Genomic DNA, 22,039 nt, shown 5'->3' with positions numbered 1-22,039 from the left:
TGGACCAAAATAAATCTGCTCTTCTTCTTCTTCTTCCTCCAATACGTGACTCTCTTCTCCATAGCCTCCGTAGAAGTTTCTTTCATCACTTTCATTTTTCCCATGAATTTCCACTACTAAACCCTAAGTCACCTTCATCAAAACTTGTCCATACCTCTTGGGGAAGCTTTTGGCAGCCAAGAAGAGGGAAGAAAGTGAAGGTTTAACAAGTTGGGAATTTTATCAAATAAGGTTAGTGCATATTAACTTCCTAATCTTGTTTACTTATTGAAATTTAGTTTGAATATGAATAAATAATTAAGAAATTGAAGAAAATCATGTGTGAAGCAAATTTTGGCCAGCACTTATAAGATGAGGAATTGATGAGTTTTATTGGGCTAAAACCTAAATACAAGCTTAGATAGTGACATATGAATGATTGATGACCTTAATTGGGATGTGTTGCATGATTCATGGATTGGAAGCTAGGGTTTTGAGAAGTGAAATTTGGATTTAGCTTATGAAATTGTGAAAGAACATTATAAGGGTCAATTAGTGACCATTTGAGGTATGTTGACCATGAATTGACCATTTGAGGTATGTTGACCATGAATTGGACTGAAAAATAGTATAGCCAAGTGAATGTGTAGGCTGCCATGTTAGTGCAGCAGAGTGACTGAAAATTCAGTCCACTTGGACTGCCATAACTTGGGCTGTGTTAGTCCAATTGATGTTTGGCCAATTGGACATGAAAATAGGCTTATAATGGCACATTTTTGCTGAAGAAACTATGCCCAAAAGACCAAAGCAAGAGGACCAAAAGTTGGCCCCAATCCGGACACCCTGTAACAGCACCTGCAGAAATGACCAAATGAACAGTAACTGTTCATTTTGCCATAACTCACTGTAGATTTGGTCAATTGACCTGAAATTTTTACAGCAACAAGTTAAGACATAGAAAAACAACTTTCATGAAGAAACCTACCCCAAATTATGACCATAACCAAATCAAATCATTGAGCAAAGTGAAGTTTAATGTACTGAGATTTCCAGAATTTTCATTTGAGCAGCAATGTTTGGAGGACTATAACTCTCTCTAGAAAACTCGGATTTAGGCGATTCTTGAACTGATGGAAACCTAAGGCATAGTAGAACATTTCATATGAAGAAAGTTAGACCAAATTAGGAACTTAACTTGATCAAATTACTGACCAAAGTTGGATCAAAATCTGCCAGAACCCATGATAGCAAAGATGAATAAGCACGTGAACAGTAAACTTATTTTGGCCATAACTTGAGCTACAAAACTCCAAATGGAGTGATTCAAAAAAAGAAATTTAACTAGACAAAATAAGGAACATTTTCTATGAAGGAAGTTTTGTCAAATTCCAACAGTAAATCGACCAATGAAACAGTGCAACTTCAGAGTACCAAAACCGAAAATTGGCAATTTTGCCAAAATGACCTAAGCTTTAAGAAAGTGACCAAAACCAACAAGTTTTAAATGAAAAATGTAGTATGTTTGAAGTGCCAAAGTCAATGTACATATTTTCTATGCAAAAGTCAACATTTTAGTTGACTAATGAAGTGAATAGTGACATGAAAACTTGAAATAAGCTTGGAAATGGATTTGGTAATTGATTCCAACAAGTTTTAAATGTAAAATGTGGTACATCGGGAGTGTTAAAACCAATGTACCTATTGTCTATGCAAAAGTCAACATTTTTGTTGACCAATGAGGTGAATAGTGACACCAAAACTTGAAATATAAAATTTGTAATTACATAAGTAGATTCTTGAATGTATAAATGAGAAAGGAAAAATGTTTTGAATACAATGGTACATGTGAACCATTGTTTAGAATTGTGATCAATATGAATAACATAATGAATGGATAAATAAACCATATTAATGTATGAATGAGACATTAGTTCTCATTATTGTAAAGAGGAGAAGTATTTTGAGTACAATGGTATAAAAGAATAATTGATGTGAATTGTGATCATATAAATGATCCAATGAATGTATGAATTATGATTGAAATTTATCATGAAAAAATGAAGTCATAAAGCACAATATATTAACATTTTAAAATATCAAATGCCCTAGTATACCTAACAAGATTGGTTTGGATAGTTTGGCATGCCAATAGGGTATTGTGTTAGCAGTACTGCGAAAAGCTTTATGCCTGTATTCATGGCTTTATGCCCGTATTCATGGCTTTTATGCCCGTATTCATGGCTTTTATGCCGATTATGTGATATCATGGCTTTTTAGCCATACTGACTGCATACGTGGTTGACGTTCTGCGTCCCATGGTATGACGGCCCGAGGCACCGCGGTGTCAGTGCAACGACACTGCTATCCATCCAGTCATCTAGTATAGGTTACTTGGCAAATAATTAAAGTATTATTCAATTCAGCACTAAGTTAATTATAATGAAAATCCAAAGACAATTAAATTAAGTATTGAATGAATAAGCAAAAGAGATTAGCAAAAGAAACATAACAAAAATATAAATTACAGAACTGCATGACTTGAAATATAATACAGATAGAATAAATTATATACCTGCTAGTATTACTGAAAAGTTATAAACTAAGCACTTCCAAAGAGGAACAAACTAGTATATAAGATCGTTGATACTAGAAATACCATACCAAATTAAATTGACTCTGAGTATCTGAATTATCATTTATTTCTTTCTTTACTTGTATATATTATTTCTGGTTATATTATTGCACCACTAAGCAGAAATGCTTAACGCGATGGAATTGCTTCCTCGCGCAGGTACTGAAGGTAAAACCAGTAGACTGTCGACTGAGATTTTTGGAGTCCAGATCTGCAGAAGTGTCAGAAGAGTTCAAGATTGTCACCTCCTCAGCAATGCATGTAGATAGGGCTCATTTTATACATTTTATGTATATTGTTCATTCCTAGCACATTGTAAATTATTTGTATATCTTGTACAAAATAAACTCATGTAATTAACCTATGAATTGTGGAAGCTATTCAAAGTAAGTATTTTAGTATGTGAATTGAATTTGAGTTATAATGAGATTATACTTGTGAATATTGAGATATTAAAAATCTAATGAGATTTCTGAGAAATCTGAATACTGTATTGAAATACATTATGTTTGAAAATTTTTGAGATTATTAAGTTTGAGAAATTGAGTATATATTGAAATTGTCTTTGGCAGGTTCAGAAGAACTGTTAGTCCAAATTACAACCGACACTTTGTCGGATTATCGTTAAAATTTTTGAAATTTCCAATTTAGTTAGATTTTGATCAAAGTAAAAATAGCCTAAATCTTCAATAAAGTTTTTGAATAAATAAATCAAGGACTGTAATGAAATCAGATAAAATAGAGTGCTCCGGCACACTGAGTGGCATAACTTGCTCGGGTACACTGTAGTCGGGTAAGGGGTGTCACATAAACAACATATTAAAACTCTTTTAATATGTTTTTGGATCTATATTTGCCATTTAAGATTTTTAAATTAATCATATTAATTTTAGAACCCTAGATTAAATCAAGAACGATTACACTAACCTCTTGATACAATGTAGCGTTTCTGTGCCTTTGAGATTCGTCTTTAGGACACCAGATGTTATCCCTCTAGCTTGTCCACACTAAGAACACCTATGGCAGCCCTTGAACAGCTTCTAAAGCTTTTTCTATTAATTAAAAATTCAAGTTCTGCCTTTTAAGAGATTAGAGATGTAAACAGGACACTAGAAACAATTTCTAGTGCTCTTAATTCAAGAGATTGATGTCTAATCTCTTTGAATTGATGAGAGACGAAGAAGAATAGACGGAGAGCCTCAAAATGGCGTGACAAAGGAGGAGTGGCTGCTGTTTGTATTTTTCTTTTTCATAACAACACTTATATAGCTAGGTTAACACATTAAACCCTTGCCACATGTCACCCTTTGATTAGCTCTAGGTTTAAGTGACCCAATCACATTGTGCTAAGTGTCAAACCTATATTTAATCTTGATTTTAATCATCTTATATGATTAAAAAACATTTGGCAAGCTTATGTGTAATCCCATGTGTCACAATCTCATGGTGCCACGTGTCATACTGTGAAATGACCAAAATGCCCCTGTGTCTTAATTTTGAGTTCTCAACCCACAATAATTATTTTTTCTTCTTCTAATTAATTTATATCAAATATTAATTAATTAATTAATCTCTATTAATTAATTTCTCATTAATTAAATTCATATTTAAACACTTTAAATATAAATTTAACTTATACTATACATCCAATAATTTACATTTGGTTTCAAGTCATGCTAGGGACTTTGGAATCTAACTTCAAACCAAACCTATTTAATTAATCAATTAAACTCTTTAATTAATTAATTAAATCATATTTAAATAGGTGATAACTTGTGTATGTGTGTGACTTACCAGGCTCATCACTAATTGGCAATGAGACATGATATCAACTCTTAATATCATCAGAACTCTTTCTTACCATAAATGATTTCTCTAAATCATTTTATGCAACTCATAGACCATGGTTAACACCTAGCATAGCATGCTATGGACACCCAATTAGTAATAAGGTTTACCTTAAATGAACCTATAATCATATGTTACCATGCACTAGAATCTCTCTGTTACAAAATCCTAACTCAAGCTGGAGTCATGGTTTATGTCAAACCCCATTTGCTATGAATATTATGTTCTCTTTTAATTCCAGTTCTTGATTAAAAAGATTTTCTCATCAGAAACTCTTTTCTGAATAAATCTATCTGTCCTGGCCAGGAACTTGAAACATCAAGAACAATTAAATGAACATAGGATTTTATCCCTATTTACTTAGAGGAACAGATTCCATCTTGATCAACACCTACCTCCATATATAACTAGTAGGAGCCAACAGATGCCCATATACCCATACACAGTACAAGTACGAAAGTAGTATCAAACTCAAACTACCTATATACAAGATAACTGTGCTATCTCAGGTCTAAAGATTGTTAGTAATATGCCCTAGAGCATATCATTTAGTATGTATCTTGCACATATTTTATTAATAAAAGGCATTTCCACTTTTCCGTTTACATAATATATTTATGTGTAATAGAAAAGGTCCATTGAAATTTTGTTAAAAATATTATTCTTAAGTTGTTAAGAATATGAGTCACAATATTTATAGTACAAAGTATCATAAATAGGTTCACATTCGAGGATACTTCATAATAAGGACATGACTTATCCAGAAAGATTGTATTCATATTTGTTCCTAAGTTATTTATATGAGATATAAATAAGATGGAATGGTGAGTCTCATGCCATATAACAAATATGATAGGCACTTATAAATGATAAATAGGTCGAACCAGTGACTCTTATGACAAGCACATGGAGTTTACTCTTGTCAATGTTTTGTCATAAATCATATCAGTGCATATAATCTTTAGACCTGAGAGAGCATAGTTATCTTGTATATAGGTAGTTTGAGTTTGATACTGCTTTCATACTTGTACTGTGTATGGGTATATGGGCATGTGTTGGCTCCTACTAGTTATATATGGAGGTAGGTATTGATCAAGATGGAATCTGTTCCTCTAAGTAAATAGAGATAAAATCCTATGTTCATTTAATTGTTCTTGATGTTTCAAGTTCTGCCAGATGATAGATTTATTCAGAAAAGAGTTTCTGATGAGAAAATCTTTTTAATCAATAACTGGAATTAAAAGAGAACATAATATTCATAACAAATGGAGTTTGACATAAACCATGACTCCAGCTTGAGTTGGGATTATGTAATAGAGAGATTCTAGTGCATGGTAACATATGATTATAGGTTCATTTAAGGTAAACCTTATTACTAATTGGGTGGCCATGGCATGCTATGCTAGGTGTTAACCATGCTCTATGTGGTTCATAAAATGATTTAGAGAAATCATTTATGGTAAGAAAGAGTTCTGATGATATTAAGAGTTGATGTCATGTCTCATTGCCAATTAGTGATGAGCCTAGTAAGTCACACACATACACAAGTTATCACCTATTTAAATGTGATTTAATTAATTAATTAAAGAGTTTAATTGATTAATTAAATATGTTTAGTTTGCAATTAAATTGCAAAGTCCCTAGCATGAGTTGAAACCAAATCTAGATTATTGGATGTGTAGTATTAATTAAATTTATATTTAAAGTGTTTAAATATGAATTTAATTAATGAGAAATTAATTAATAGATATTAATTAATTAATTTATATTTGATATAAATTAATTAGAAGAAAAAATAATTATTTTGGGTAAAGAACTCAAATTTAAGACACAGGGGCATTTTGGTCATTTCATAGTGTGACACATGGCACCATGAAATGGTGACACATGGGATTACACATAAGCTTGACAAATGTTTTTTAATCATGTAAGATGAATAAAATCAAGATTAAATATAGGTTTGACAATTGGCACAATGTGATTGGGTCACTTAAACCTAGAGCTAATCAAAGGGTGACATGTGGCAAGGGTTTAATGTGTTAACCTAGCTATATAAGTGTTGTTATGAAAAAGAAAAGCAACCAGCAGCCACTCCTCTCCTTTGTCATGCCATTTTGAGGCTCTCCATCTATTCTTCTTCATCTCTCATGAATTCAAAGAGATTGGCCATCAATCTCTTGAATTAAGAACACTAAAAATTGTTTCTAGTGTCCTGTTTACATCTCTAATCTCTTAAAAGGCAGAACTTGAATTTCTAATTAATAGAAAAAGCTTTAGAAGCTATTCAAGGGCTGCCATAGGTGTTCTTGGTGTGGAAAAACTAGAGGGACAACATTTGGTGTCCTGAAGACAAATCTCAAAGGCGTAGACACGCTGTAGTGCATCAAGAGGTTAGTGTAATCATTCTTGATTTAATCTAGGGTTCTAAAATTAATATGATTAATTTTAAAATCTTAAATGGCAAATACAGATCCAAAATATATGAAAAGAGTTTTAATATGTTGTTTATCATTGAAATCAAATAGATAAAAATAAATCTTGCATGATGCATGTGACCCTAGGTGAAAATCTTTGAATTCAATGGTATAAACTTGTGTTTTTCACGCTTCTGTTCCTTCAATTGTTATCAGAGCCACTATATTTGCCATTTAGATTGATGTTTATATGATTTAATTGTGTGTTTGATCATGAGATCAAAAGTTCATTGCTGGTTGCAAAGCCAAGGTGGCAGCACAAATGATGAACACCATGGTGCGCATGGTTGATGCACCACAATGGTGTGCAAAGGTAAATGGATGCTGAATGTGCAATTGTTGTATGATCTAATATCCATTTTATGTCTAATTAAATTGTTTAGTTAGAATTTTTATCACACAATTAAATTATGATTCAAATCAGAATTTTAAAAATTGTTTGAATGTGATTCAAATCTGAATTTTAAAAGTTGTTTGAATGTGATTCAAATCTGAATTTTAAAAGTTGTTTGAATGTGATTCAAATCTGAATTTTTAAAGTTATTTGAATCATATTTAAATCTGATTTTATAAAATTGATTGAATAAAATTCAGATCTGATTTTTTAAAAATGTTTGAATGTGATTCAAATCTGATTTTTTAAAAAATGTTTGATTGTGATTCAAATCTGAATTTTTAAAGTTGTTTGAATGTGATTCAAATTTGAATTTTTAAATTTGTTTGAATGAGATTCAAATCTGAATTTTTAAATTTATTTGAATCATATTCAAATCTGGATTTTTAAGTTGAATATGAGATATTCAATTTAATTTAAGTATGTATGTTTTATTTAATTGTTAAATAGTGATATGCATGATGGATGATCATGGACTATAAAAGACCAATGAGATTGGATTTATTTCTTTTATGTTTCTTTGGGATTGTAAATTAATTAATTTATTTTAATTTATTTTGGGTATGTATTATTAAGTTTGTAATAATTTTTGGGTTGTAATGTCATTTATTTAAGTTCTTGTAAATTCGCCTTGGTATGCCAAGGATTACTATGTAATATTGGATGGTAAGAAGTTCAAGGAGATCAAGAGCATTGGTGGGACCAGTGAGAGGAATTCAAGATCAAGTGTTGATTATGTACTCCTTCAGCAACTCTTGTAAAATGAATGAATGAAATTCACCTTGGAATGCCCTGATTCAATTCTTCGTGGCTCAGAATTGAATCCCTTAGAAAGTCCATGATCATACCATATTTATTGCTTATCCATGAATGCATGATGTCACACCTTACCCCTCTGTAAGGCATAACATGATCCCGTAGTATACCTAATGAATTACCAACTCCGTCTACTGATAACCCATTAAATACACTACAAGGGATTTTAAAAACTTTTCTTACTTCTTTTACAGTGGTGAGCACTATTTACAGGTGTTAAAGACTTTGGTAAACTGAAGTGAAACAACTAACTCATTTGGTTTATTTGGAATTTCTGTAAAAATTTTGGCAGAGTGCCCTCTGTATTTTGGACAAAACAGTTCTTCAGAAAACCTGTAAAAAGCACTTCAATAATTTTCCAAATCTCAACTTCAATACATTTCTCAACACAACAATTTATCAACTCAATTCCATAGAAATTTTTCAAAGTCTGAGATAAGGAAATATAATACAATTTTTACAAGTTAAATAACTCATAATTAATTTACAACTTCAAGGTACAATTTGAATTTACAACTGCTCAAAACCAAAAACAAAATGTACATACAGTGTCATACATTACAGTACAAAATGCAAAATACTGGTATACTCATTATACCAGGTAATCCCTCGCTGGATGCATATGCAGCCTAGTCTGCTGCCCTGTCTGTCTCTCTACCTGCGACAGTAATAAAAAGCTATCGCTGAGACAATGTCTCAGTGGTGCACAACATAAACCAAATACAATTTAAATCACAATTCATAAGTCATGTAAATAGTGGATACTTAAAATCATAGTTAAATTCAAGACAGTAATTGTCAACAAGAATTTAAACTCCATTTGTCAATATCACAATAATTTTCATAAGTTAGATCATGTTTGAATTCAAAAGACAGTATATGTCAATGAGAGTTTAAATCCATTTCACAATCTCACAATACATATCAATAAATCACACACAGCTTAATAATGATCCATAGTTCAATTCGTCCCAAAAGCCGATGGCTAATGAGGTATTCAATTCGTCCCAAAAGTCGATGACTAATGAGGAATAACATAGCTAGCTAGCAAAAATATGAGTACTCATCCAATTCGTCCTCAACAGGCACACACCTCAACACTTCAGCCAGAGAGGGAATTCAATTCGTCCCACTAGACAAGCTAATGAGGAATACAATCAATATACATGATAGCTGTGGTTTCAAACCATTTCCAATGCTTTTAAATCAATAAGTATCCATCAATGTCATTCAAACAATTTCTCACAGTTTCAAATCATTTACAATGCTTTTCAAGCAATAAATATTCATTCAAATACATTTCCACAATTTAAAACAACAATATACAAATAGTCAATATTTATTTCAATTGAAAATAATTCAAAAGAAATAGTTGTTGTGCACAAACCTCTGATATTTGTCTCCTGGTCCTGACTCAGTATTTCTTTCCCTTTTGCTGAGTCCTTGTTAACTGAGAAACACAATTTGAAGTGTTTCAGTGCTAAATTAATTTGCCTCTAACGATAATGTTCGATAAACAATTCACTGAATACCTTTATTTGCTTAATCACCTAATATACCGACCCTCGATGCGTTTTAGGTAAATTAGGTTTTAGTGTCATTAATATGTCACACTCGATAGGGTTTAGGTTTGGTACGTTTTGCTAAACTCGTTTCCTTGTTTAGTGCATTTTAATGCAAATTGCTGGATTCCGGGATACTGGTTTGACCTAGCCGGACGGCCTAGTTCCCCTGGTTTTCGGGTTTCGGTCAAAACTACAAACTTGTAGATCTATGTCTTATTGCACGTGGGGCAAAATTTCAGGTCAATCCGAGTTAAGTAGACCAAGTTATGGTCATTACACTATCGCTGGTCAAATGGCATCAAATTAGGTCAATTTTTGGTCAATTTGGTCAACTTTGGTTCGGCCAGTTTTTGGACCCGAACGTGTGCAAGCTTTTTGACTTGCTTATGGTCATTTCTGGGCTTTGGTGTCTTCATAAGACTTGTAGGTATGGGTCTTAACTATTCATGGTTAAAATTTCAGGTCAATTGGACCTGTTTTGAGTGAGTTATGGGCTAAACACTCACTGCTGCCCAATTAGTCATTTTTCAGGTCCTAATTGCACCTAATCCGAATTGGTCACTTTCTTAGGTCACCTTGCAAGCAGAATTTTGGTATGTTTTCTCAATGAAAGTTGGCACATTTTGTGCCTTGTTTCACCTCCAATTGGTCTCATACCAATTGAGGTTACACATTTAAAGTTATAGGTCTATTTGCACACTGCCCTCTATATGTCTTTCAAACCCCAATTCAAACACACATTTAACTTGCTCTACTTTAAATCCCCATACCTAATTCTGATTTTATACCATTCCATATTCATTTATCACTTCTTACTATGGTCAATTTGGACAGAATACAAACATTCTCAATACATCAAATACAACCCTAAACCACAAAGTCCAAATTTAGCAATATATGTACATAAATACACCTAATCATTACATATAATCTCCACTACTAATTTACATATACATTCATCAATTCTTCTATGTCAACATTCTGCCAACACTTTCATCAATACATACAATTATTCAAGGGTCCCCAAGCTGCCGAAAACCTTCTTGAACACCACATTGCCCTACAATTCATCAATTCTCATCCAAGTGCCAAAATCACCATATAAACATGAAGTAATTCACTAGGTTATTAAATCATCATGATCAACACCATTTCTCATCAATTATATGCACAAATATCTCATCAAAAACGTGACTCCATGGCTGTCCAAAATGAAAACAACAATAACTCTTCAAACTCAAAATTTTCCTTCACAAAACCAACACCCATAACATGCACACAAAACTTAACAAAGCTATCTTCAAAATTATGAACTTCCCTTATGCTTGGAGCTTGTTAAACCTTGCTTAAACTTCTCAAATTTAGTATCAAACTCTTCCTTGTGATGAGTAGACAAAGTTTCATGAAGTAACCTAAGAGATTGGAGTTGAAAATGGAGAGTTAAGAGAGCTTGCATGAAAAATGGCCATGGTGGTTTTCATTTTCTTCAATTCGGCAACTTTTAATCCAAATGAGGAAGATGAAGTTTCTGTTGGTTTAGTGGAAGTACAGCTGCCCCTCTTTGTTTTATTTTATTCCCTTAGTGGTCCACTCATTTAAATTATATCATAAAATAAGTTTGAATGTGTTATTTACACATTTTTCACCCCACTTTTGGCTATTTGTATTAGGTACCCCTCTTTTAATTTTTCATTTCATTTTCTAAGTGTAATATTATTTATTTTTAATGGACATTTAGGTCAAAAGACACTTCGGGATGTCAAATGACCATAATGCCTCTGTTCGGGTGGCATTCCCGATTTTTCGGTAACACAGTATTTTGTCTGTTTTTCGATTTCTCACTTTTCTTTGTACTAATTATTTAATTGTTCTTTAATCTTTCTAATGAGATTTATACTTCAATAAGGGTCTATTTATGTCCTAAAAATGTTTTCTAGGGTTTCCCGCAGTCCAGGGCTAGTCAACGGTCCACGCCGTGACTTCCCAGTGCGGTCACCCATCGTTAGGTTTCCCGGCTCGTTTAACTTGATCACATTTCTTTGCTATCATTTTTCTTTTGTTTTTCTTGTACTTTATTTTCTTGTATTTCATTATTTTATGTCTCCTCACTCATATCGAAGTACGGTTCTAGGCATCCTAGCTGTCCGGACAGCACTAGTCACCGGAGCAGCAGAACGCACTACCGAACTTTGGGGTGTTACAATTCTCTCCCCCTTAAAATAAATTTCATCTCGAAATTTTACCTGGCATTAGTCTCTGAACAGCTATGGGTGTTGTCTCCTCATATCCTCTTCACGTTCCCAAGTAGCTTCCTGGCCTGAATGATGGTTCCACAGCACTTTAACCAGGTGTATCTATTTGTTTCTCAGCTGCTTCACCTCATAAGCCAGAATTTTTATGGGTTCTTCCTCATATGAGAGGTCTGGATTTACTTCAATCTCTTCAACTGACAGTACATGAGATGGGTCAGATCTGTACCTCCTTAACATGGACACATGGAAGACACTGTGTATCCTTACTAACTCTGGAGGTAATGCCAACCGATATGCCAAAGGACCCACTCTTTCCAGAACTTCATATGGTCCGATGAAACGAGGACTCAGTTTCCCCTTTCTGCCAAATCTCATAATCCTCTTCCAAGGAGAAACTTTGAGGAATACCTTATCACCCACTGCGTACTCAATATCTCTTCTTTTCATATCAACATAGGACTTCTGACGGTCTGATGCAGCCTTGAGTCTATCTCTAATCAATCTGATCTTTTCCTCTGTCTGCTGAACAATTTCTGGCCCAATCATCTTCCTTTCACCTACCTCATCCCAACATAAGGGAGTTCTGCACTTTCTGCCATATAAAGCTTCATATGGAGGCATCCCTATGCTTGATTGGTAGCTGTTGTCATAAGCAAACTCAATCAAAGGCAAGTGTGTATCCCAACTACCCTCAAATTCAATCACACAAGCCCGTAGCATATCCTCCAATACCTGAATAACCCTCTCGATCGGCCATCATGCGTGGGTGGAATCTTTGTCTTTGAAGTTCAATCTAGTTCCTAGGGCTCTCTGAAGACTACCCCAGAATCTAGAAGTGAACCTAGGATCTCTGTCAGACACAATTGATACTGGCACTCCATGTAGTTTTACAATCTCATATATATACAATCTGGCCAATCTTTCTAGGCTATAGTCCATCCGGACTGGCAAAAAGTGAGCAGACTTGGTTAACCTATCAACTATAACACATACTGCATCATGACTACTCTGTGTCCTTGGAAGTCCTGTAACAAAATCCATAGTTATTCGTTCCCATTTCCACTCTGGTACTAACAAAGGATGTAATAAACCAGCTGGAACTTGATGTTCTGCCTTTACTTGCTGATAAGTTAGGCATTTGGAAACAAATTCAGCTATGTCTCTCTTTATACCCATCCACCAGTAATGCTCTTTCAGCCCTCTGTACATTTTAGTTCCACCAGGGTGCATAGCAAATGGAGACTCATGTGCTTCCTTCATAATGATTTGTCTCAATTCCACATCACTAGGAACGCACATTACGCCTCGATGTAGCAATAAACCATCCTCTCTCACAGAGAATTCGTGTTTCTTGCCTGTGACTTCTTTCAAGAGCTTCGATACTTTTCATCACTGAGCACCATTCGACCGATCAATCAACACTGGCTGTACATGCCAAGCAACTACTGTCTGTCCCTCATCATCAATCTCTAAACTGGCATGCTGTGCTTTCAACTCATATACCATGGACATAGGCGAAACTCTGAGACTTGCCATAGTCTTGCGACTTAAGGCGTCAACCACTACATTTTCTTTTCCTGGCTGATAGTCTATTAAGCAATCATAATCTTTGATGAGTTCTAACCATCTCCTCTGCCTCAAATTCAATTCCTTCTGGGTGCCTAAGTACTTCAAGCTCTTGTGATCTGTGTAAATGTAGCATTTCTCCCCATACAAATAGTGTCTCTAGATCTTCAGAGCAAAAACAATAGCTGCTAACTCCAGATCATGTGTTGGGTAGTTCCTCTCATGCGGTTTTAGCTGGCGTGATGCATAAGCAATGACATTCCGATCTTGCATCAGTACACAGCCTAACCCATTGTGAGAAGCATCACTATAAACTGTGTATTCTTTACCCGGAGTAGGTAAAGTGAGAACTGGAGCTTCAGTTAAACACCTCTTCAACTCATCAAAACTCTGCAGACATTTATCAGTCCACTGAAATTTCACATCTTTCCGAAGCAATTTGGTCAGTGGAGAAGATAACATAGAAAACCCCTTCACAAATCGACGGTAATACCCAGCTAGACCCAGAAAACTGCGAATTTCTGTGATGTTCCTGGGCGGCTTCCAATTAAGGATAGCTTCTACCTTGCTGGAGTCTACCTTGATCCCTTCAGCTGACAAAACATGTCCCAAAAAGGAGATTTCTTTCAGCCAAAATTCACATTTCGACAATTTGGCGTATAGTTGTTTCTCCCTTAAAGTCTGCAGTACAATCCGCAGATGTCTGTCATGCTCCTCTGCATTCCTTGAATATATCAAAATGTCATCAATAAACACCACCACAAATTGATCAAGATATGGTCCAAGATAGTGTTCATCGATCCATAAAAGCAACTGAGCATTTGTCAACCCGAAAGGCATTACTAGGAACTCATAGTGTCCATATCGAGTTAAAGCGCTTTTGGAATACTCGCTCTTGCACCTTCAATCGATAATAACCAGATCGCAAATCAATTTTGGAGAATATAGCCGCACTTCAATCGATCAAACAGATCATCAATGCGAGGCAATGGATATTCGTTCTTTATTGTCACCTTATTCAAGCCTGGTAGTCAATTCATAAGCGGAGAGTACCATCCTTATTCTTTAAAAAGAACTCTGGTTATCCCCAAGTTTACACACTAGGGCGGATGAAGCCCTTTTCAAGTAATTCTTGCAATCGTATCTTCAACTCCTTCAACTCTGCTGTGCCATTCTCGTATGGCGTTATGGAGATTGGATCCACACCAAGCGTAACATTAATTTCAAATCGCACTTCTTCTCGAGGTAATCACGGCAATTCATCAGAAACACATCCGAAATTCATATCTTGTAGGGATGTCCTTCAATGCCGAACTCCCCACTTGGGTGTCTACCACATGTGCCAAGTAGGCTTCACACCCTTTCTCGATCATTTTTCCGCTGGCAAAATAAATGATGTTTGATGGCAATAATCGCCTCTCTCCTTGTATCACCACATCATCAGATCGAGGAAGGCCAAAAGTGACTGCTTTCACTTACTACCAATCATGGCATGATGCCTAGCTAACCAATCCATGCCCAAGATGATATCATAATCTCTGAAGGGCATTTCAATAAGATCAGACAGGAAAGTGTGTCCTTGGATCACCAAAGGACAATCTCAATACATTATATTAACCCTGACCTCCTGTCCTAACGGACTTGTTACTAGCACCTCAAAGTCCATTTTTGTACATGGAACAGCAATGCAATCAATAATGCTAGCACTCACATAAGAATGGGTAGAACCCGGATCAAATAACACAAACACATTCTGATTAAAAGTTGAGAAGGTACCAGCCACAACATCAGATGTCTCTGCCTCTTCCCTCTGTCTCATGGCATAGACTCTGACTAGAGCACTATCTTGCTCTGATTGTTTTACTATGCCTTGGCTGCCTGCTGGGTTACCTCTACCCCTGCCTCTACCTCTGCTAGGTGGTTGTGAGCTTCTGGTGACAGGGCTCTGAACTGACCCTTCTGCAGTAGTAGGAGGTGGTCAAACTCTGCGACTACTGGTGCAGTCCTTGGCAAAGTGTCCGGTGCCTCCACAGTTATAACAGGCTCCAATAGCCTTGTAGCAGATTCCACCATGATTCTTTCCACAAGTTTCACATTGGCGGGGAGGGTAGGAACCTCTGGTACTCACGACCAGATAGGGGAGGTCTCTGTCCTGAATATCTTCCCCTACCAGATTTCTTACCACCTCTGCCATGTCCCCCATAGTTCTTCCTCTTTCCAGTATGACCACTGGAACTCTGTTCTACTGACTTTCTCTCTTTCTCTGTCTTCTCTGATCTCTTTTTCTCTGGAGCAGTCTCAAACTCAACTCTTTCCAACTCTAGGGCTTGAGAAACAAGTTCAGAGAAGTTAGTGTGTTTGAAGCCGAGCACTTGTACTGACGATCCGGGTTTCAAGCCGGTTTCAAACCTCTTGCATCTTTCCTTTGGTAGAGAGTAGACTCACCGCATAATGGCTAAGGCGGAAAATTCTCTTTCATACTCACCACCGACCGCCCCTGCTTTGACTTAGGAACTCTTGCATCTTCCGGTCTACATAAGCATCGAGGATATATTTTTGCCCGAATTCTCGAGGAAGTCATTCCATGTTAGCACTGCAGCTCTACTGCATCGTTGGGAATGGTTTTCCACCACCATAAGCATCCCCAGTAGTAAGGACACCGAGTATTCAAATCTAAGCTCTTCTGCACAATGTAGCTTCTTGAACACCCTATCCATCCTCTCTAACCATTGTTCACTTCTAGAGGATCTACTGTCCCTTAAACTCAGAGCCCCATACTTTATCAATTTGTCATCTTGCCTCGTAGGAGATCGTGGTTGTACCACCGTGTCCGTATTGGGACTTGAGTAGGTACATTGCCACCATTTGTTGGAACATTGTAGCCATTCTTGAGCGAATCGAGAAAGCTGCGATGCTAGGCCGGTGTCTTCTTGAACCACCGACATTATGTAGGCACGGGCATCCTTGCACCTCAACCTCAATAGATTGATCGACTGAACGATCACCCTCTTCCATATTCAATGCGAGGATTTAAGATCTCCTGAACAAATAACATAAGGAGATTTCCTCCTGTTAGTGCATATTTATAATGTAATGTACTGTATGTATCAAACAATGATATTGAGCAGTTGTACTATGAAGAAAGAATAATCAAATAACAGGTAAAAACAGAATTTAAAAACTTTGCTCTGATACCACTAAAACATGTCACACCTTACCCCTCTGTAAGGCATAACATGATCCCGTAGTATACCTAATGAATTACCAACTCCGTCTACTGATAACCCATTAAATACACTATAAGGGATTTTAAAAACTTTTCTTACTTCTTTTATAGTGGTGAGCACTATTTACAGGTGTTAAAGACTTTGGTGAACTGAAGTGAAACAACTAACTCATTTGGTTTATTTGGAATTTCTGTAAAAATTTTGGCAGAGTGCCCTCTGTATTTTGGACAAAACAGTTCTTCAGAAAACCTGTAAAAAGCACTTCAATAATTTTCCAAATCTCAACTTCAATACATTTCTCAACACAACAATTTATCAACTCAATTCCATAGAAATTTTTCAAAGTCTGAGATAAGGAAATATAATACAATTTTTACAAGTTAAATAACTCATAATTAATTTACAACTTCAAGGTACAATTTGAATTTACAACTGCTCAAAACCAAAAACAAAATGTACATACAGTGTCATACATTACAGTACAAAATGCAAAATACTGGTATACTCATTATACCAGGTAATCCCTCGCTGGATGTATATGCAGCCTAGTCTGCTGCCCTGTCTGTCTCTCTACCTGCGACAGCAATAAAAAGCTATCGCTGAGACAATGTCTCAGTGGTGCACAACATTAACCAAATACAATTTAAATCACAATTCATAAGTCATGTAAATAGTGGATACTTAAAATCATAGTTAAATTCAAGACAGTAATTGTCAACAAGAATTTAAACTCCATTTGTCAATATCACAATAATTTTCATAAGTTAGATCATGTTTGAATTCAAAAGACAGTATATGTCAATGAGAGTTTAAATCCATTTCACAATCTCACAATACATATCAATAAATCACACAGCTTAATCATGATCCATAGTTCAATTCATCCCAAAAGCCGATGGCTAATGAGGTATTCAATTCGTCCCAAAAGTCGATGACTAATGAGGAATAACATAGCTAGCTAGCAAAAATATGAGTACTCATCCAATTCATCCTCAACAGGCACACACCTCAACACTTCAGCCAGAGAGGGAATTCAATTCGTCCCACTAGACAAGCTAATGAGGAATACAATCAATATACATGATAGCTGTGGTTTCAAACCATTTCCAATGCTTTTAAATCAATAAGTATCCATCAATGTCATTCAAACAATTTCTCACAGTTTTAAATCATTTACAATGCTTTTCAAGCAATAAATATTCATTCAAATACATTTCCACAATTTAAAACAATAATATACAAATAGTCAATATTTATTTCAATTGAAAATAATTCAAAAGAAATAGTTGTGCACAAACCTCTGATATTTGTCTCCTGGTCCTGACTCAGTATTTCTTTCCCTTTTGCTGAGTCCTTGTTAACTGAGAAACACAATTTGAAGTGTTTCAGTGCTAAATTAATTTGCCTCTAACGATAATGTTTGATAAACAATTCACTGAATACCTTTATTTGCTTAATCACCTAATATACCGACCCTCGATGCGTTTTAGGTAAATTAGGTTTTAGTGTCATTAATATGTCACACTCGATAGGGTTTTAGGTTTGGTACGTTTTGCCAAACTCGTTTCCTTGTTTAGTGCATTTTAATGCAAATTGCTGGATTCCGGGATACTGGTTTGACCTAGCCGGACGGCCTAGTTCCCTCGGTTTTCGGGTTTCGGTCAAAACTACAAACTTGTAGATCTATGTCTTATTGCACGCAGGGCAAAATTTCAGGTCAATCCGAGTTAAGTAGACCAAGTTATGGTCATTACACTATTGCTGGTCAAATGGCATCAAATTAGGTCAATTTTTGGTCAATTTGGTCAACTTTGGTTCGGCCAGTTTTTGGACCCGAACGTGTACAAGCTTTTTGACTTGCTTATGGTCATTTCTGGGATTTGGTGTCTTCATAAGACTTGTAGGTATGGGTCTTAACTATTCATGGTTAAAATTTCAGGTCAATTGGACCTGTTTTGAGTGAGTTATGGGCTAAACACTCACTGCTGCCCAATTGGTCATTTTTCAGGTCCTAATTGCACCTAATCCGAATTGGTCATTTTCTTAGGTCACCTTGCAAGCAGAATTTTGGTATGTTTTCTCAATGAAAGTTGGCACATTTTGTGCCTAGTTTCACCTCCAATTGGTCTCATACCAATTGAGGTTACACATTTAAAGTTATAGGTCTATTTGCAAACTGCCCTCTATATGTCTTTCAAACCCCAATTCAAACACACATTTAACTTGCTCTACTTTAAATCCCCATACCTAATTCTGATTTTATACCATTCCATATTTATTTATCACTTCTTACTATGGTCAATTTGGACAGAATATAAACATTCTCAATACATCAAATACAACCCTAAACCACAAAGTCCAAATTTAGCAATATATGTACATAAATACACCTAATCATTACATATAATCTCCACTACTAATTTACATATACATTCATCAATTCTTCTATGTCAACATTCTGCCAACACTTTCATCAATACATACAATTATTCAAGGGTCCCCAAGCTGCCGAAAACCTTCTTCAACACCACATTGCCCTACAATTCATCAATTCTCATTCAAGTGCCAAAATCACCATATAAACATGAAGTAATTCACTAGGTTATTAAATCATCATGATCAACACCATTTCTCATCAATTATATGCACAAATATCTCATCAAAAACGTGACTCCATGGCTGTCCAAAATGAAAACAACAATAACTCTTCAAACTCAAAATTTTCCTTCACAAAACCAACACCATAACATGCACACAAAACTTAACAAAGCTATCTTCAAAATTATGAACTTACCTTATGCTTGGAGCTTGTTAAACCTTGCTTAAACTTCTCAAATTTAGTATCAAACTCTTCCTTGTGATGAGTAGACAAAGTTTCATGAAGGAACCTAAGAGATTGGAGTTGAAAATGGAGAGTTAAGAGAGCTTGCATGAAAAATGGCCATGGTGGTTTCCATTTTCTTCAATTCGGCAACTTTTAATCCAAATGAGGAAGATGAAGTTTCTGTTGGTTTAGTGGAAGTACAGCTGCCCCTCTTTGTTTTATTTTATTCCCTTAGTGGTCCACTCATTTAAATTATATCATAAAATAAGTTTAAATGTGTTATTTACACATTTTTCACCCCACTTTTGGCTATTTGTATTAGGTACCCCTCTTTTAATTTTTCATTTCATTTTCTAAGTGTAATATGATTTATTTTTAATGGACATTTAGGTCAAAAGACACTTCGGGATGTCAAATGACCATAATGCCCCTGTTCGGGTGGCATTCCCGATTTTTCGGTAACACCGTATTTTGTCTGTTTTTCGATTTCTCACTTTTCTTTGTACTGATTATCTAATTTTTCTTTAATCTTTCTAATGAGATTTATACTTCAATAAGGGTCTATTTATGTCCTAAAAATGTTTTCCAGGGTTCCCCGTAGTCCAGGGCTAGTCAACGGTCCACGCCGTGACTTCCCAGTGCGGTCACCCATCGTTAGGTTTCCTGGCTCGTTTAACTTGATCACATTTCTTTGCTATCATTTTTCCTTTGTTTTTCTTGTACTTTATTTTCTTGTATTTCATTATTTTATGTCTCCTCACTCATATCGAAGTACGGTTCTAGGCATCCTAGCTGTCCGGACAACACTAGTCACCGGAGCAGCAGAACGCACTACCGAACTTTGGGGTGTTACACATGAGATGTATGGGAATGTATGCTATTATATGATATATGCATGCTAATTGGATAATGTGCAAAGTGAGACCTTTATAGTAATTAGAATGACCATAAAATCTCTAAACAAATGATTAAGTTGGAAATGCTATAATTAAAGTAATTATAACATAGGCCCTCCATTGGGGCAATTATTTTAAGAAATTTTAAGTAGTTGCATAAGATGCAATTAATTTAAGAGATTTTCTTAAGAATAATTGTTAAGCATGAGATGTTGTAAATATGTAAATGGTTTAGTGGCCAATATTGGATGTACCTGAGGACATTAAAATTATTTGCATAATTACTGGCTCAATGGAATTAACTTAACTAATGCAAGATAAGTCAATAATGGATGTACCTGAGATTTTGAGCATTAGGGGCTAGGTAAAGGATTAAACCTCACATGAGATGTGATGGGCAAGGAGTTACTCACTTATAGTTTATTGTAATTCCAATAATAGATGTACCTGAGGATGATCAATAGAATTATAAGAATTCAATCACCCACTAGAAATCCATCCAACTAGGATTTTCATTTTCTACTTTGGAAGTGTAGGATTCACTAAGTTAGTGGGAGGACCAATTTGATTAAAAGACCATAATCATTTTGGTTAATTACATGATACATTTACTAATTAATCTGGCTATTTTTTGCAGTTAATTTTCTGATAAAAATGAGCACTGAACAACTACCACCATCCAATATCCTTGCAAGCATACTTGATCGTAATAGGTTGACAGGACCTAATCTATCTGATTGGCTAAGAAATTTGAAACTTGTCCTGAGTCTTGAACATATAGGATATGTTCTAGATTCAAATGTTCCTAGTCGCTTACCTCCAGAGGCCACACAAGAGAAACATGAAACTTTGGACAAGTGGAAGGAGCATGATATGAGAGCTAAGTGTTACATGCTTGCTTCCATGAGTAATGAGTTACAGAAGCAGCATGAAAACATGCAAAGTGCGAGTGAGATCCTCCTTTGTCACACCCTACCCCTCTGTAAGGCATAACATGATCCCGTAGTATACCTAATGAATTACCAACTCCGTCTACTGATAACCCATTAAGTACACTACAAGGGATTTTAAAAAACTTTTCTTACTTCTTTTACAGTGGTGAGCACTATTTATAGGTGTTAAAGACTTTGATGAACTGAAGTGAAACAACTAACTCATTTCGTTTATTTAGAATTTCTGTAAAAATTTTGGCAGAGTGCCATCTATATTTTGGACAAAACAGTTCTTGTAAAACTCAGAAAAGCACTTCAATATGTATTTGCAAATCTCAACTCCAACATATTTTTCAACACAACATATTTCTCAACTCAAATCCATAGTGATTTTTCGAAGACTGAGATAAAGGAAATATAATACAAAACTATTCAAGTAAATGAAATCTCAAATTTACATTCACAATAATTTACATTTAATTACATACCAAAATGTTTTACAAGAGTTTTTATACAACTGCTCAAATAATTTACATACATATTATTACATGCTTACATCAAAACCTATGTACATGGGTATATCTATGATATACCTGGAGCTGATCTGAATGTATCCTCAAAGCAACTTAATCAT

This window comes from Hevea brasiliensis, chromosome 5, assembly GCF_030052815.1.
Source record: "Hevea brasiliensis isolate MT/VB/25A 57/8 chromosome 5, ASM3005281v1, whole genome shotgun sequence".
Lineage (NCBI taxonomy): Eukaryota > Viridiplantae > Streptophyta > Magnoliopsida > Malpighiales > Euphorbiaceae > Hevea > Hevea brasiliensis.
This window is presented reverse-complemented; position numbering follows the sequence as displayed.